At 34.4% G+C, this 14,457-nt stretch overlaps 1 long non-coding RNA gene across 3 annotated transcripts in view; it reads left to right on the top strand.

The window, feature by feature from the left end:
- LOC306670646 overlaps positions 1-14,457 on the top strand; it is a 667,486-nt gene that overhangs the window by 421,997 nt on the left and 231,032 nt on the right. The window lies entirely within an intron of this gene.

The following is a 14,457-nucleotide window of genomic DNA, read 5'->3' as shown; positions in this document are numbered from 1 at the left end:
TTTTCTTTATCCATTCATCTGTTGAAGGGTACCTTGGTTGTTTTCATAATTCAGCTGTTGTGAGTTGAGCTGCTATAAACATTGATGTGTCTGTGTCACTGTAATATGCTGATTTTAAGTTCTTTGGACATAAACTGAGGAGTGGGATAACTGGGTCAAATGGTGGTTCCAGTGCAAGTCTTCTGAGGAATCTTCATACCACTTTCCATAATGATTGCATCAATTTGCAGTCCCACCAACAATGTATGAAAATACCTTTTTCCCCACATCCTTGCCAATGTTTATTATTGCTTGTATTCTTGATGATTGCCATTATGTTTTAAAAAGCAATTGACAACACATTATATTAACTTTACAGAATGGCAGCCTTGCATCAGTATGAAAAGCGGATCTATATCATGAGAAAAGCACGGACTCTAGTTACACAGAGTAGGCTCCATGTTTGGTTATCCGCTCTGCCATTTACAAATTTCATAAGCACAGATAAGTTTGTGTGTGTGTGTGTGTGTGTGTGTGTGTGTGTGTGTAAGTCCTCAAATGGAAAATGGATCAATAATATTCTCATTGTTTGTGTGTATGACCCCCTATACCAAGTAGGGTTCTGGGTATATAATACTCAATAAATGATATCTTTACCAATAGCAATAACCACAAAGATAAGACATAAAAGCCGTGTGTACAATGACCATAAGCTCATTAATATATATGAGTATGTAAATAATGACACTTGAAATTGCTTAATGTTTGACACACAGTAGGAAGTATGTATATAAATTTGATCTATTTAAATGCCTGCATGAAAAGATTGCTTTAATTATTCTAGTTAAATGAAAATGCAGTTCAGAAATCCAAAACTCACTATATCTTTTTAAAAATGACAATAAAAGCAAAGATGGCTCAAGGATTTGTTACCAAAATGGCCAAATAATTTGGAATTAATGCAAATAAATAGCAGGCACCACACTCCACTTCAAATACCAAGAAAAGGGAATTAACTTGGAAAACTCTTAGGTGACCCCTAATTTGAATAGTATTAATTGGAAGCATTTTAAAGATCAAAAGGCTATTATTGCTAGTTGGAGTTGTAGCTACATATGGAAAATGGCTGCAGAGATTCACAAAATAAAAATAGTTCATTGCTAAATTCGAAATTCTGTTAATGTCACAAACAGTGGGATGTGAAACACAAATGAATTGTGATGACAGTTGAATACCAAGCTGCCTATTTTTTTCCCCTCAGAGCTGCCCGTATTTGGCTTCATATTTTCCTCAGTCCTGATTTAACCCATCAATATTTGTATTTTCTGTAGCTAGCACCACCTTCTAATATATCACTTAAGAATTTATTCCTAAATGCTTCTCAATTCCTTGGAATTCTGTTCTTCCTTTTCTCCCTACAGATGTGTATTCTTGAATCTTTTTTTTTTGCCTTACACTACAAAGTCCAAGCTTTCAATACTTTTAACCAACATTCTTATTCAGTTCTACATTATTCTTTACTCTTCCATTTCTCTTGAGTATTTAAAGTGTCATCCCATTCTTCTTGATCTGCAGGCTGTTTATATAGGGCATATTTCTTCTCCATGTGGCTTTGACTTGGGGCACTTGCTGTCATCCTGATAATTTGCATTCATTTCCTACTACAGTTTTTTAAAGCCTGTTTTTTCAAATGTCACTCTTATCCTTTGTAGTAGAAGGTCTTTATGATCCTGGATTTGGGGAACCAGATTTATTTTATGAACCAAATAAAGCTCCCTTTTAAATGTAGCAATTCCACATAACATAAGCTAGCTTGACCTTTGGGAAATGTCATTAAAAAAAAAAAATCTCTAAAGACTTGCTGAATTGACCAAATTATTTAGGCTTAATGGATTTTGTAGTATGGATACCAGACCTAACCTCACAAAGCAACAGTCCTGGCTAAATATTTTTCATTTGGATTTTACTGTATATGGTGATTTGGCTGCCATTTGTTGAGTGACCTCTCTTTGCCAAGAGTTTTACATTTTACTATTATCTTCATTTAATAGATCAGAAAGTATTTACCTATAGAGGTTATGTGACTTGTTAAAGGTGGAAGCCAAAGTTCTAAGACTCTAAAGATTGCCTTTTCTTTATTACCATAGACCTAGCTCTAGTTATAGATTTACATTATTTGCAGTGGGGAGTTTGTAATCTAATTTAATTGGGGGCATAACCCATCTGAATAAAGAAAGCAAAGTGATGGTGAGATTTTATTGTGCTGTCATTTTGTTGAAACATGAACATAAGGCTGTGGATTCACTAGATCTACAGAAGGGAACAGTGCATGACTATAGGCAACTAAATTTGCCTCTCCCTTGGTTTCAGGGAACATGTTTACAAATTTTGAAGAAACTGGGACTCAAAATGAGTGGTTCATAAACCAAGGGTTTCTTCCTTCTCACAAAACTCTCCTATGATTTCTCTCAAGTCTTTTTCTCCAAAACTAAATTCTCATGATTCTCAGCAAATATACCCTGTAGACCTTTTTCCCATCAAGTTTTTAAATGAAGAACTGTAATTATTATAATTGTTTGCTACTTTTATAAAGTGAACACAATACATTTTTAATCCATTCAGCATCAATATATGTGTTTTCTCTCATGAGGCATTAATGCCACTTTATGTTTATATAGCACTTTATAGTTTAGAAAACACATGCCAAAAAAGTAGCACATTGTCTTTTCTTCAGGGTGACTGAGAAAAGGGACATATCATTAAGCAGTCGTTGCCACAAACAGTAAAGCAGTGGTGAGACTAGCCTTCAAATGGAGAACATTTTTCCATGGTAGTGCTTGGTCCTGGTTTTCCTCTTTGCCTTGGTTCATTCGCACCATTGAATTCACCAGGGCACTCCAAATCCCAAGAGCTTTGTTTTGAACGAGGACTGAAATTTGTATAAATTATCATAGTTTGTAATTTTGTCACTACTATTTATTTCATTTGTGTCCTGAAATTTCTGTGGAATTTAGAGTAAAATTTTAGCTAAGAGAAAGAAAAACAGAAAGACAGGAAAGAAACTATAACAAAAACCCGGGAACAATCTCTGTTCAAATGTTCTCCTAAAAAGAAAACCATAAAACCTTTATTGTGAGATGCTAGGCTTTTGGATTACACACCAGGAATGTTTTTCCTGGACTGTGTCTCTCATGTTCACCCTTCCTCTGGTCACAATGAATATTCAATTTTCTTCTCTCAGACTCTGACAGTTAGCAATTTTGATACATCTTCACTGTTTTTATTGCTTTTTAATTTAAAGTAAGGTAGATGTTTTTTGCTTTCGCCTTTTGAAGTTTCAAAAAGTTTTCTTGTGAATTTGTCAAAAATCACTGTAAAAGGAAAGACCTAACATTCCTATGTACATGTAGGAATATACCAAAGTGACCCTCACCATAATGTATATCCACAAGATACTGATAAGAAAATCTAAAAGTAAAGAGCAGAAAAATCAGCAGAAAAGAGGAAAGAACCAGAATAAGGAGGAGAAGGAAAGGGGAAATACTGGATAAATGCTGTAGACTGAACTTGAGCAAATTATATTCCATGCTTTTTTAATTGTGTCAAAATAAGAAAAGTTTAAAAAAATAACTGTGAAACTGCCACAAATTCTGTATTTTTTAAAAAAAGATATTGCCATATTTTACAAATCTGAATTTTACTAGGTATTTTCATCCTTCTCTTAATCCCAAATATCTTCAACCTTTATTCATCCCTTTAAAATATGGGTCCTGATCCCAGGCACAGTGGCATATCCCCCTAATTCCAGTGACTCAGGAGGCTGAAGCAGGAAGATCCCAAGTTCACAGCCCACCTGGGCAACTTAGCAAGACCTAATCTCAAAATAAAAAAATAAACAAAAAATAAAAAGGACTGGGGATGTAGCTCAGTGGTAAAATGCTCCTGAGTTCAATATCTAGGTCCAAAACAGGAAAAGAAAAAATAAATATTGAGTCCTGGAACTAGAAGTGAGAATTGACAATAGCTCTAAAAAATTAGCATGTTAAAAGTCAAATTTTGCTGTTCTAGAGTCTAATCAAAATTGACTTCCTGACATGCTATTTCTAACCTATCCTTTTCACAAGTATAAATATTACATAGGTAATAATATGTCATCACAGATAGTATTATAAAAATATGTGGGAAAATTCTACATATTTGTCCCATCCCCTCACCACTTCCCTGAACTATTGACAAGAAAAAAAAAAAAATATGTTTCCAAATGTAGGGGGTAATTTTCTTGGTAAATTTTAACATTGTTGTGTATTGATATTCATGTTTGTGAAAAATATTGAATACCTAACGATCACTTTCTTCCCTTTATTTGCATTTGTCTCAGCTAATAAATTTTGAACATAGATTCAGTATGGTCATACTTCCAATCAACCCGCATTTAGAAGCAATGTTCTAGAGTATGTTTGTCTGCTAGCATGACTCCACAAAGAAAACGAAACCAACCCTAACAAAATTCTGCTTGTAACACAGAGTAAAATGAAGCTTGCAACAACAGTTTTGAGAAATGGTTTGCACAGTGACTAACCACCAATTTTTCAAATACCGTTGAAGCCATTTTAAGCTTAGAATGGACAGGGCATGAGAAAAATCAATAAAGGGAAAAGAGCTCTGTCACAGATGAAACCGAAAAATACTGTTAAGACCAGCTCCCTCTCCATGCATCTATTATCGCATTCCACTAAAAGGTGTTGAAAAAATCAGCCAACTTCTTCTAGAATGAAGTGTCCAGACAAGCATGCCTGTAAATAATTAAAAGAATAACTAGAGTAGAAAAAGCAGAATGGGGAGAAAAATAATTAAGCTCTGAAAATGTTGGGTGCATCAAAACTAAAAATCTAAAGGAGGGAAAGAACCTATTCTTCAAAAGAAGATGCTTTCCATCCTTCACCAGCAGCACAGGATTGACAGTGTGATAATAGCAGCCTTTTGGGTAGGGCTGCTGGGAAGAACACTGTCTTCACTAAGGCTTCACTAGATGTTCAGTCGCCCAGGGCAATATGAGCAGTGTGTCCTTGTTTCTCGAATTGAGTAAACCAAATCAGGATGAACGACACATGGTTTAATAGTTAACTTTTAGAACAAGGGGCAGGGAGATGCTTTTATACCATAGTCCCAGCTTTCATTCCAATCTCATTACCAAAGTCTGTTCTGAGAGCATTTACAGCTTTCCGGAGAGTCCGACTTTGGAGGAATCCTGAAAATGGAAATATAGCTTAATGGCGTCCCTGTCCTGGAGTCTCCCTTAATACAGGTGAATCTGTGATAAATCATGCTCTAGAACCCAAAGCATTGCTATTGTTATTATTATTATGAGTCTTTTCTTATGTTGGTAGTTGTCTATTCATTTTCCTATGCTTAGAAACACATGAAAGTTTTGTGAATATGCAGAGTTGTTTTCTATGAGGTTCTCTAAGGAAGTTTGTGTCTTCTTCCAAGAGGGAAATCTGAGATATTTTGAAATATAGTTGGATATACTAGCCCAATCCTGTTTGTTAAAGACCTGGGAGGTAGGAAAAAATCTAGACAGAATCTTTCATTTGATAAAGGAACAGAACAAAAGAAGGGAAAGAATTGTATCCTTTGGCTGATTCAATTTTCAGTATTCATTGGTATTTGGTTGGTGGTCTCTTTTATCATGTCTTCTGCTTTCTCAGAATCCTAATCAGACATTTCCCAAATGGCTAAGGGAATCTCCCGGACTCTCAGCATGTTCTTCATCACTTCTTAAAAGGAGTAACATGAACTAAGGTTTTAGTGTACTTAAAGAGCAGACACTTGGGTTATGAACAAGCATTGAAAAATAAGAAAATTGGGTACAATTCATGGTAAATACTGAACTCTGGGAACTGTTGGAAGAGTCTGGTGTGGAGTTAATGTTAGTATTGTAGCTAAACTAAGCAGCAACAGTAACAACAAATAGCAAAACCATACTTCTTACTCCTCCTCTCTGTCTCCATTAAAAAACAAGCAACACTATAAAAATAGCCCAGCAAACAGAAAGAGCACATGTCTGTATTTTTGGTATATGATCATATATCTTTATTGTAATTCTACTGCCACACATTAACAGAGTTATTTATCTGTGATTTTTCTCAAAGATTGCCTTTGTGCATGTCTGCATAGCAGCTCTAATAGTGTTACTATTTTCTTCATTTTGTCCTTTTATTTGAGCTCTTTATTTCATGCATGCAAAAAGGCTCTTTTTCCAGCCTCTTTACACACATTCACCATTTCACTAGGACAGATGGGTGTTTTTCTATATAATGCCTTTTAAAGTGAGAAGACAGCAAGAATAGATTTTGTACAATATTTTACCAGTATTATTGAAAAATTAGCTTCTGTATATTCTATATACACACACAGCAGCTGCATAAAATGCAAATTCTATTCATGTCTGATCTCTTCTGCATTTATTATGGTGTCTATTGCTGTAGCACCTAAGCACTTTATGTTATTTCCTCTTACTATTATTTACCACCTGATCATTCCAAAGTGCTTTTTACAATCAGAGAATTTCATTAACAACCCATTCTCTCGCTCTTTGTTTTTCGGCACCCTTGCATGTAAAAGTATCAGGCATCTTAGTAGCTATATCAGATAAATTACAGTAAAAAGATAGAGTGCTTCTGTCAGGAGAGTGTGTGTGTGGGGGGGGGGGGGAACCATCCCAAAGCATCTACTAAAATTCAGTTTATGCTTTACAGTTTCCAAATAATGTTATAGGAGTCTATATATCCAAGCGAAAACTCAACCCAAAGGTAAGCACTTTTATCTCTCATGGTTTCCATGATTGCAGTAGTCAGGAATGTGACATGAGGAACAGGTACTGTCTGCACTTCATATATAGAGGTGGGGGCAGTTGTACTTTCTCACTGTCAGAAGCTTGTCATTCCTGTTGACTCTTCAGCTACTTAGTCCAGAGCTATAGAAGTCAAGCTGTTCTGCAAGATTAAAAAAAAAAAAAAAAAAAAACTATTGTAGGGTAGAAACTTGTTTATTAAAAGGTTCATTGTGATTATAGAGGAAGGTGCGTGGTTGGTACCTTAACAGTTTGATTGAATTAAAATCAAGTTCATGATGGGGTTTCTTTCTCAGCTCTACTCCTTGCTTTCTCTTTGACTCCAAGCTAATTGCATAACCTCTGTTTGACTTGTGCCTCGTCTACACATGCAAAGTGAAATTCAGAAATGAGGTTATTAACTAAGGAAAGTAGGCTGTAACATTATTTCTCTAAATATTTCTGAGAGAGAACTTGAAATTTCTGATGCATGTAGATAGTTATCAAAACTAACATTTTATGTACCATCTCCTTGTATCCTTAGAAAACAACCCTGTGGAAGTGAATGCATCAGAATCATTTGGAGGATTTACTAAAGTGCAGATTACTACACTACCCCTGCCCCCGCACCACATACTCTGATTCTAAGTCTAGGGTAGAAACTGATCATTTCATTTCTAACAAGTTCCCAGGTGAGGCTGACAGGGACCACACTTTTTGAACCATTGCCCTCAGGGAGATATATGAGAAAAGGAAATCAAGGTTCAGAGTGCCTTCTTGTCATGGCAGTAAAACAGCAGAGTATAGACACAGACGTAGACCTTCTGACTTCAAATTTTACTGTCTTCCCACTACAGACATCTTTTCTTTGCTTCTACTAGAGACATTTTCACGTTACCTTTGTGTTTTGGACGACTGTCAGTTGCCTTGAGACCCTAAGTAGAACAGCACTAAAAAGAGTGGTAATTGGTTCTTTTCTTCTTAGATCTAGTAGTTACTCTTACTGGATTTGTGAAAGGAGAGGAGGAGGTGATTCCGAATTTTAGTGATTAGTTTAGCTAGCCTTATACTTTCCTTTAGGGAATGTGAATAATTAACCTGAATCTTCTTACTCATCGCAGCCTAGAGATGAATGTCAGTAGGTTTCTCTTTGCTGGACTTGTGACCAAATCCTGACAATGCTTTGTAAAAATTTTCTCCATGTGTATTACTTCTCCAAATAGTCATTCTGAAAGAACATGAAAGGGTGAACATAGTAAGGCCAGGGAAAAGTCACTGCAAAGAGACTGAGAACTCTTGGGTTCTGGTGTTACCTTACACAGAACAGAGCTGCTGAGCTTCATGAGAAGCAATATGACACAATGCAGTGGCTCCCCACCTAGACTGGGTGCCAGGGTGACCCAAATAGCTTTGAGAGGAACATCCATGTCTAGGCCCATGTATAGGAAACTCTGATTTATTAATTGTCCTGGAATAGGATTTGAGTTTTTAAAAAGCTGCACAGATGATTCTAATGTGTAGTCAGAATTAAGAACCACTGGCCTAGTGTTTGAGAGTCAGGTTTTGAAATCCAACCTAAGTTCATATCTTAGCTCTTCCACTTAGTTATTATGCAAGTATAAATTGTTCAAGTTATTTCATCTCTGTTGGCTTTAGTTTTCTCATCTGAAAAATGCAAATAATAACACTTGTCTTACAGGATATTTGTGAGAATTAAATGAGATATGATACATTTACATGGTAGTACCTGGCTTATGGTATGCATCCTTTACATGTAAGCTGCTGTGATTATTCATCTCACCTTTCTTCTACGTAAAGTGAAGGGAATACTTTAATATATGAAATGGAGGAAAAATAGCTTGGGATCCTTTATAGATGCTTATCTGTCACCTTGTCCACAGAATCCTACTTATTTCCATTTTGTCCTTCTTACTTCCTACATATGTGTTCTTTAGTTAGGTGCAACCATTGACAGACTTAACCATTATTATGACACTTCACAAACTGTTACTACTCTTTCTTCCTCCTCCATAAAACAGGAAACTTGAAAAATACAAGTCCACTGGAATCTCCCTATGATAGGTGGTTAATGTGTAGGTTTAAGAAAATAAAAGGCAGAACTTTACAAACATGTTTACAACTTAACATGTCCCTACACTTGATTGCTATTTTACTATAATTATGCACTGTAAGAGTTCAATTATTGATAGCTTTCATACAAGAGAAGAAAAGGTGCCACACTTTACTAGTTAAAGATGATGGCAACCTGCTAATTCCTTCATTTGGCCTGATTTTCTCCTATAAATCTTAAGCCTTTGTGCACAGATGAGTATGTAACTTTTTTTTTTCCAGGAAATTGTGGTTTTATAAGCCTGTTTGAATATCTCTACCCATGTTTGCTAAGCTATACTTTCCATATCATTCTATATCATCAATTTTAAAAAATTGATCCTTTTTGAAAAACTACCCTTTGCATCTCTCTTGAAGTAAAAATTATGATTTTGAATGGACAGAGAGGAATTATTTGACTGTCCAATAAAAGTACAGATGGTTCCATTTTCCTTGACTCATCTCACAGCACACATTAGGTCACATGCCTGAATTGGGGATTTTTGTAGCACTAGGTCATTTGCAGAGCTTTGGTGCACATAAAAGATTATTTGCCTGGCTTTTAAGTTTGTGGATCTTACACTGTGCCTGGCATGGAGATAGGAAGGACTTTTTTTTCCATTAAACTTTTTCACTCTGTTTTGAAAGGAAAAGTTGAAACAGAGTCCCTACTGAGATTTTAACATGTTCCATGGTGGTAACCATAGGAAATAGGGAAACAGGAAATTTTTGGACAGAAGGAAGCCAAGGAGTCCATCTCAGCCTGTCTTCACCTCTCAGATACCAGTTGGAATCTATGATATTATTTTTATCTAGGTGCATATCTGATGCTTTGTATTTTTGCAGTTTTCTTTGTGATAATAGGGAAACATTGCTGGCAATCATCATGAAAAAGATTATTTTCTGAACAGTACCAAGTTCCTTCTTCTGGACAAATCAATGGAAACATTCATTAAGATGCTAATAAGCCTAAATCATGGAAGTTTTCATTTGGAAAAATCCATGTTGGTATTTACAGGGATTCTCGAAGGATGTCATGATAGAGACCACGTAAACTCCAGTTATGGAGAAAAATTATTTTTTGCACAAAAATATGTAAACACAGAATGTTAACACATTTTTCTTCATCAAATTTGGGCATTTAAATTCACACACACACACACACACACACACACACAAATGCACCTATATCCTCCATTCACTCTACTCTCCCTCCACTCACTCCCTTTTCCAACTTCTGAAAACCCAAGACACAAATTTACATTAGCTTCCATGTTTAAATGATCCCATAAAGTCAATTAAGTGAAAGTGCTTAATAAATATATTAAAATTCTTCCCTAAATACTGAAATATGCACATTTTGATGCATGTTTGATATTTGTGTGTGTGTGTCCTTCCTAACCACAGGAAACATCTTTCAAATAATCTGTTCAATGAAGTTCCACTGAAAATTTGCCATTTTATGAGCACTATATCTATTCTAATGGTTTCTATTTTCTTTCATGATATAGTAGTTATTATGAATAAGATCCTAGAAATGGCACTTGCCATTGTTGATATAAATAGTGAAATACAGCTAACCAAGTAGTAGTCATGCCTAGTAGTAAATTGTAATACATAATTAAATTGCCTTTTTTGTGCCTACACTAGCACCAAATCTTAAAATGAATTATGAAAATTCAAAATGATTTTTTTAAAAAAATAACACCATTTCAGAAATATTACATCACAAGGTTAGCATTAGCATCATTATTACTATTTTTAATGTAACAACCTCAGATACCTCACACTGCATAATCTTACACACTCATACAACTAGATTTTTCTATAGTCCATAAAATAAACATCATGTGTGCATAAGTTCAGATGAAACATCTCATAGATAAAGAGCCCATAAAGTGAACATGTTCCACAAGGCAGAGGAAGGTTTCCCCAAGGAGAAGTTTGAAAGGGAGGGTAGTTTGGCATCAGAATGCCTGTGTTCTAGTTCAGGCTGCCATCAAATGAGTTGCACTAAATGATTTACTTCCCTATGCACCAGTTCTCACATCTGACTCAATGGCAATTTACAACCTTCTAGATTTTAATAATGATTGAAATAGTTAAGGTCATAAAATTGTTTTGAAGTGTTAAATAGTACATTATGATTGGACTCTATAAATACTGGTCAAGTTTTAAATGGGATTTGGACCCAATTATTTAAAATATTATCTAGTTGCACATGATGGATATTATCTGAGCACTGCCAGTGTAATTTGAAAGCCTCAAGGATTTGCACAAATTTACCACAAAGAGCCTAAGAGAAGGGCCTGACTTAAGTAAGGTCCTGTCATGGTAGGCTATAGTTCTTAAACTAATAGAAGAAAGAAGAGACACTGAAATTTTTGAGGAAGCAAATATCATGATCAGATTTGCTATTCACTTGAATTCTCTGTGTTTGACACAAAGGATGAGTTTAAAGAGCTTTTCTGACAATGGGCAGCTGTGATGGGATAGGAGAGTTTTGCCATAACAGTATAGTTCTCAAACTTAATTATAAGTGCTGATTCTAGGGCCATATCCCTGTGGATTCTTATTCCATGGCAATTCCTGGGTAGCCTGTGATTATTCTTAGACCCAGCTCCCCTAAGATTTGGTTGCTGATGTTCTGGAGACCACACTATGAATTTTCTGTCATGATCATTCATTGTACTATCATTCAAGATATGTGGTTTCTGGTTATGCAGAACTGAAGACATTATTTAATATTCTATAAAGCCCCACAGGCAGAATGTTGTTTTTTGTTTTTGTTTTTCCTTCCATAGAAATCCCATATCTTTGAAAGTTTTTGTTTGTTCCTACTAAATTTTCATGCTTCAGCTTTTAGGAAAGAATATGAATAGATCTGTTTTGTCAGAATTTTTACTTAATTGACATTATAAGATCTATCAGAATAGAGAATCTTACAAATTTTGGTATTTTGTGTTCTCTTTTTTTGCATGTGCCCAGATGTCCTCACAAAACTAAAATGAATTTTTAAAATATAAATGAACAGTTCCATTTATGTATTTATTACATGTTGTCATCCTAAGATTATGACATCTGATCTAACTGCTCTAAAATCCTTGAGTCCATAAGTGTAACCAAGAAACATCCCATTACTAAGAAATTTTTGTCATATGAAAAAAAATCTCTCTCTTATTCCACATATTCAATTCCCTTGTCATTTTACTTTATAAATAAATAACAAACCAATTTGGCACATGCCCACCGATTAAAAATAAAAGTTGTCAGAGTGAGAGGAGAAAGACAAAAATATGAATTATTAATTATAATATTAAGCATCACAAAAAAAGCCTAACTTAAAATGACATCAACTAAAAAGATTTTATCAAAATAAGAATGGGACAATGATTTATTCTTTATCATATAATTGCATTATTATTATTTTAAATCATAAATATATTTACCATATCTAGTAAACTAATATCAAAATTGATGAAAGAGTATTTTAATGAAAAATTTAAGTTATTTATAGTCTCATAGCATAAAATGGAAACATTATTTTTAAATCATATAGTAAATTATCATATTTACCTGATGATTATTTCACACTAACATTATACTCCTGGATGAGTTATTTTTCAAATGCTTGCTACTAGAAAAAGCAAGAGCACCTAATTAATAGAAAGGATGATATTTTCTTTTTGAAATGATTTTAGAATGTTGCACAGTTCATATTGTAATGGGAATGAATTTTTTTCCTAAATAGAGATTGAAAAAAATATGCATTAAATATCAGTTAATAATGCAATGCAGGTTTTCAGCAGAGTGATTTATTCTGAAGAAGTGAAGGTGTTAGGACTATAATGAAAATATTTCCCCTTGTCTTCTGAAAACAGTTCTATAATATTTGCAACTGATGAGTGTGTGTATATGTGTATGTGCGCACATGTGTGCATTTGTGATTCTTCAGATGTTAGCTTTTTGTTTTTGGTAACTTAAATGTTTTATATATGATAAAGTTTCATTTGTTTTAAGAAATTTCTAAAATTTCACTTGGAAACAAAGGTAATTATGAAAAATTCCTCACATTTTGAATAATCTCACAGAAGTTACCTACATGGATTCTGAGAAAACTTCTTTGCTATTCCCATAAATAGCAGTTTGGGTTCTGTATTGTAGGATTTATTTTAACATTGTAGAAAACTTCCCTGACTTGTGTTAAGTTTGCTTGTTCCATTTCAATTGGTTTTGTTCATCTTGTCTTGATAGTTTATGCTCTCAGTCGTAATGTTACATTACCATCTCAATTTCCTTGGCAGTATTTTTCGTTTTATTTTTTAAGTGAATTTAGAGCTCATGGAAGTTGAGAGGCTGTTCCATATCCAGGCAAAAGACAAAAAGTTACATATCCGCAGTCATTTTTGCTCTAAGCCAACTATTTTGGTTTTGTTACCTGCATGAAATATTTTTCAAACCACAAGTACTTAGTGTTGTTGTATTTAAAAAAAAGTTTGTGTCACAGATTAGCTTAGTTCTATGTCTGACAACACAGGTTCTCATTTTAATTTGTCTTGGCCATGAATTTCTAACTTTGACTCTTAAAAACATACCATCCTCGTTACTTCTGCCATCACCACCAAGCATTTGTTATACACCTCATCCATACTGCTGTACCAGGTATTGGTCCCTTGATACAGGGTATGCAATAAAGAAATCTAATACAGTAAACATTTTAATTTATTTCTCATTCTATTCTTAATTATAGTGCCCATTTGATCAGAGAACACCAGTCCCTTTTGTATTAACTGTCCAAAAGTGACTCTCTTGGCTCCTGTAGTCTTCAGAGCCTGTCCCTTAAGCTTAGGCTTTCCTTATAAATCATGTAAGTTTCATGACTTTTTGTTTATTTTTCTTTTGTTTCTTTGGGGTTCACTGATTCCCACCATGTACAGAATTTTTCAGCTGCTGTCATCAGCTGCTCTCCTTTGGTGTGATTCATTTTTAATACCATCCTTTTTTGCCCAATTGTGGTAGTCATTACTCCCAATAAATTCTCAGCATTTAGTTCTTCTTGAGTTTTATTTCTTAAACTGTTGGCTAGGAATGAGAAAATATCATAAGCAGTGACAGAAAACCAAATGCAGAACTACCAAAATGAGTCTTTATAGTCTGTCTGATGAATGAGGCATAGATGAAGAAATATTAGAGAACATTCTAGAAGTGAGGAAAACCAAACCTTAATAGAACATCATTCCAGAAGAGGAGAACATACAGTTAATAAATTATGAGTAAAATCAGGTTATAAATAAATTAAGCAGAAGAAAACAACTGGCTTTTAGATATTTAAAATTTTTAATAACTACAGCTTATATTTATTGAGAACTGTATTGCTAGATAACATACTATGCAAAATTCATTCACAATTTCATTTATTTATTTATTACTACAAATCCAAGAGAATAGTTATTCTATTATTTCCCCCATTTTATAGAGAAGAAAACTGAGTCAGTCAGTTTGCTTGATTTGCTCAAGGTCATGTAAGTAGGAATGTG

This window comes from Sciurus vulgaris, assembly GCF_902686455.1.
Source record: "Sciurus vulgaris genome assembly, chromosome: 10".
Classification (NCBI taxonomy): domain Eukaryota; kingdom Metazoa; phylum Chordata; class Mammalia; order Rodentia; family Sciuridae; genus Sciurus; species Sciurus vulgaris.
The sequence above is the reverse complement of the archived record's forward strand: the minus strand, read 5'-3'. Positions and strand labels throughout refer to the sequence as shown.